Source organism: Chenopodium album, chromosome 26 (genome assembly GCF_948465745.1).
Source record: "Chenopodium album chromosome 26, dcCheAlbu1.1, whole genome shotgun sequence".
In the NCBI taxonomy this organism is placed as follows: Eukaryota; Viridiplantae; Streptophyta; class Magnoliopsida; order Caryophyllales; family Amaranthaceae; genus Chenopodium; species Chenopodium album.
The window spans coordinates 106035-111583 of NC_137859.1; the positions used below are offsets into that span (position 1 = coordinate 106035).

General features: G+C 31.6%; 1 pseudogene; it reads right to left on the reverse strand.

Moving 5' to 3' along the window:
* LOC145616260 (fructan 6-exohydrolase-like) lies at positions 1–4116 on the reverse strand (annotated as a pseudogene).
* Positions 4117–5549: the final 1433 nt, after the last annotated feature.

Consider the following 5549-nt stretch of genomic DNA (forward strand, 5'->3'; position numbering starts at 1 on the left):
TTGAAAACGCTAAGCAATTTTAGCTTTCTTCATAGACCAAGCAGTCAACGAAGTAATTCTAACACTCTCCGATCCATAGTTGAAGGCATACAAATAGGCAGAATGATGTATAGCCAAAGTTGGATACACCCTCGATGTAATAACATTCTTTCCGTTTCCTCCAAAGCTTTCCACTACAGAGTGATCAATCTATCACCAACAACAAAAAAAAATTACCTTAAAGGCACGAATATAACAAGTAGCCCATTATAGATAAAAGCAGAATACGCTAGCTTTACCAAAATTCTCAAGGACAATCCTTCGTGGATAGGATCTATATCCATAAAAGTTCCATAAGTCGTTTTATCTGGAGTTGGATTCAAAGAAGACCTACAAAATTGCAATTAATAAACAAACAATAATTAATCTTTAGCCAATTATAGTGATTAAACCCTAAATATAACATCAATGCATATAAAAGTTAATCAATGAATTAAATTAGTGGATAGTAACCTGCTTTGATCACTACACATAAGGACTACAAATTTATTGTCATGGGCTTTGAAAATTCTGAAAAAGACAGCAGTATACTCTTCCAGGCCCTTTGAAGCCAAAGTCAGTAACCCAAATGGGCCAAGCTCACCACTAACCGAGGCCCCTTTTTTACTACAAAGCAATTGTGGGTCGGTCCAACTTGCATCAAATTTCTCTATATTCTTCAACTCCTGAATTCCAAATGATATTTCTACGTCTGCCTACATATATGAACACACAAAAATCAACCAAATATGTTATAAATGGCCTGGTCACTAAGAAATTAGCAATCTATTTTCTTTTTTTTTTACTATTAATTGAATGCGAATAATAAATATGAAGTACGGAGTATATAATTACTTGAGCAGCAGCAACACCAGAAATTTCTAAGAGTGCTCCTCCTTTAATCACTTGGGCAGGTTTACGGGTTGGTTTTCCTCTCAAGGCTTCAATTTCGGAAATTGGCCATTGGATCAACTGCTTCCCGTGTTTATCTAGCCAAATTCTTCTAGGAATTGTCTGCATTAATACTTAAATTGAATTATTTTACATAATCATAATATATAGAGAACAAAAAGAAAAACGAATATAAACTTACATGACTACCGGACCATCCTTTTTTCATGTCATCTGCCACGCTCGAGGACTCATTTGCCCAACCAAGTAAAATCCTCCTCTCAGTTGTGTCATCGAAAAATGTCTTGGAAGCGTAATATTTACCATAATCATACCTTAAACTAATCGTTCATAAAACCAACATCGGGAACATAAGCATCCTTGTTATGCTCAAGTTCCAATTGTATAAATGTCATGTTTGGTATCATCTAAACTATTTTTAAGTACGTGCTTGACATGATGACCAATTACAGAAGTATCGACACCTGTTTTTTTATCATTTATATAAACTGGGAAAAAATCAGGACATTCCCACATGCCACTAAGTTTATAAGAATATAGTGGGCTTTTAGTTTGAACCCAATGAACAAAATCCCTACTTTTAAATAGTAAGGAGGTTCCAGTTGTCCCAGTCTTGCTTCCAACAAGCACTCTCCATATTCCATCCGATAGTATCCAAGCCGTTGTTGGGTCCCGAAATGAGCTAGCATTAATATTATTTTCAGGTGAAGGGAACATTACGGGGTTTTGGGCTACCAAAGCCCATTCTTTGAGATATGGGTCTGATAAATCTTTAGGGAAGGCCAAATCTTGAACTTGTTCATATTTAGAGTTAAGCCCAGTGAAAAGCATTGCAGGTCTATTTCCTGGGAGTATTGTGGCTGACCCTGACCAACTTCCATTGATGTTGGCTTCCATTTGGGGTTCAATGGCTACAGGTTGTGGGGTCCAGTTCACTAGATCGGTCGATGTTGAGTGCGCCCATACTGGTGGAGCCCATACCACACCATTAGGGTTGTATTGGTAAAATAGATGATAAATTCCTTTGTATATCATTGGTCCTGTAAAATAAAGGTTTAAGTTATATGGGAAAAAATATACTAGTAAATGATTTTAAACTATATTCTTTAGTCCCATACAAATCTAGTCTTTACTTTATAATTGGTTTTACTTTTTTCTACGAGTAGATATATAATTTTAAGGTTTTTGGATCTGGTATGATCCAAGTTTCTTTAAAGTTAGTATATTGGATTAAACTATATTTGCATGAATATTTTTAAATGATTAATTTTCTCATCAATATGTTGGAAAAATTATCATGGTTTTGATCCTTGCATAAATGGTAGGTCCAATCATTTAGGTCAAAATTTTGTATTTTTGATTTTTTGGTCTTTGGTTTGGCCTAGTTCGGTCCAGTCCATTTTGGTTTTGGACAATGAACAACCCTAGAGCTATCTGATAAGAAATGAAAAATTAAGGGCTTGTTTGGCATCATTTTTGGTTTTCAGTTTGATGTTTTTTTAAAAATAAAAAACAGAAAAACAAGATAAAGGTGTTTTTACTTTTTTGTTGTCAGTTTTAAAAATTATCATGATTTTAATGAGTTTAATTAATTTTTGCTCCATTATGAGAAATATATCATATACTTTTAAAAACCAAAAAATAGGATACCACAGCAATGCCAAACGAACCCTAAGGAACAAGATTTTTTTAAAAATTTATTTATTATTATTATTATTTGTTTTTTTTGTAAAAAAAAAAATTACTCATTAATAGACTAATAGTTGTGCTAAATGTATTCATCCAACATCTTTTCCATAAGTAAGGTTGTAAGGGCATATAAGAAAATTAAAACTTGAGCTTTATTATAGTACTAGTACAAATCCCGTGCAATGCACGGTTTTTACAAAAATTTATTACGAATTACAACGTTTAGTTATTACTGTAGAAAATATTAATTCATTATATACAATACATTATAACAATAAAATCAAGGTCAATAATCATGCGACTTTTAGTCCCACACATTGATAGACACATGAGTAATTTAATTAATTACTTATTTCATTTTTAGTGAATGGTGGAGAATTTAATTTTTGTTCTATTATATTGCTATGATTATATTCAATGGGTAATTGTATCTAATATTCTTACAACTTTATTTATTTTATTTTTCATAGAAAATTATTGATGGTTTTATTCTTGAAAATAAAATACAAAGTACAACATATGCATATAATTAGACCAATAAATAAATAAAATAAAATAATAATAATTCAAAGTCTTATAGAAAATTGTGTCAAAAAAAAAAAGTCTTACAGAAAATTACTACTTTAATACCCAATAAAAATGGTAAGAGAGATGTGAAAATATATATTAGTAGAACATATATGGAAGAAGTTTGATGTCAAATACATACTTGGAAGTTATTATTTGGCAATAAATAAATAAATAAATCACATTTAGGCGGAAAAATTTTAAATTAGAAGATGACACATGTCATCTCAAAGTTCGCCGTTAATATGACAAATTAAGCTATTTTTGAAACTATGACAAATTTTCAAGACTTCGAGCCTGTTCTCATAGACTGAACTCAGCTGAACTGAGCTGAACTGAAATGAACTGAAATGAATATTTTATAAGAGAAGGAAATTAGGAACTGAACTGAACTGAAAATAAATGTATGAGAACAGGCCTTTCGTATATAACTTCGTAGTATTAATAAAAAAGGAAAATGTTATACATAGCCCTTAGGGCTAAATTTACACTTGAAAATCGTAAAAAGTTAAGAAATCATCAAAATATAAACATTGATAACACTGATTTACGCGTGTTTTTGTCATGAATTCCTAATTTTATACAATTTCCAAGTATATATTTAATGCTTATATATAACCCTTAGAGATACATATAACATTACCCTAATAAAAAATTAAAGATGGATGAATCGATCGAACACAATAGAGCTGAGTATTTATTTGTTGCATCAACCCGAATTATACTTTAATGTTCATTTAAATTATACACGTCTCATCATTCTTTCAATCATTATATGGATGCAATACCAATAATATACTAATTGACGTACTATATACTTCAAATTAATTAATTAAAAATAGTAATACTTGTATAAGTAAATTGGGCATATATTAGAGTTGACTTTAGCTTGGGAATATATTTGAGAAAGAAACACTAACCATTGGGATCTTGAATATACAATTAGCGCCATCCACCATCACATAACCAAGGGTGAAAAGTTGCATTAGATCAAGATACATCACAAATTCACTGTGATAAACGATTGACGACTTGACGTCCATGCGACCATGCACATTCATACGATGCAAAGAAGCAAGGGTAGCTTACCCAACAACATGGGGATGAGACTCGAAATAGAGTCTAAATAACTAGGAATGTGTTAAATTCAACACAGTATTAGGAGTAAATGACGGGAGATTAAATTTATTTAAGATGATGAGTTAATAAACTACATGCAAGATAGGTGATTGAGTTAATCTAGCCCAAGCTAGTATACATATAGCTGGTCACATGTTAAAGTCAACACAATAATAATTAGGAATAAACGGCATAATAACCTTGTATCATATCAACAAAGCATTTGTCTCATTAACTTAATCAACTTAATTAACAATTAGCATCACACACTTATTAAAAAGGCATATAATGATCTAATACGAACTATATATATTAACATTTCAGATTAAAAATAAATTATATCGATGAATTAAAACGTACCATTAATCCAATTCTTAAGAGGTTGGAAATGGTAAGCGGTTCTATAAGGATCATCGGAATGAAGGGAGGCATGGAGTTCATAAACATCACCATAACCAAAGAAGAAAGAAATAAGCAACAAAATCGATTTCATGCTTATCACGGTGATCGATTTTGAGCAATGTACATGTTTGAATAATATAGCTTAGGGTTACTTATAGTGTATATTAGAGGAAAGAGATGAGAAGAACTGGTCAATTAATTGTTTAAATTATGGATTAGGGACCCATACACCTAACCAGAAAATCAAAATTGAAGTTGAACGTGTCCTTTAACAACTAAATAAAATAAGATGTAGAAGATGAACAGCTCTTAGCTTCCTACAAATTGCAAATTTTGGATTAATGATATTTGGTGAAAGGGAGAGGAGATTTGTTGATTAGAATAATGTAGCGAGTCATGCATGCATGATTTTAAATTTGCCTTTGTCGGATGATTACTTCTTTAGATGATAAGCCAAACCCATGTACAACACACGACTAACTATATATTAACACATTCGTCAACGCAATTGATATTCAATCTCTCCATCTCTTAAAATATGAAATTAAATTTAGAAAAACTGTTAGAGATGGAGGAAGTATTGTTATTGATAAACGGGTCTGGGGCACACCCGTAACAATTGTCAACTTTACACGGTCAAGGAAGTTCCACCTCAAAATCATGTGGCAATGAGAGGAGTAGTCCCTTAGTCTTATAAAGTGGAAACAACTTTCTTATTTCTTCAATGTGAGATACACATCCTAATACAAATTTTCACTTATAAACTCAACCAATATGAGACAACACACCACTCACATGTGGGTTTTTCTCATGGACTCAACAGTTATAAAGATGTAGATCAG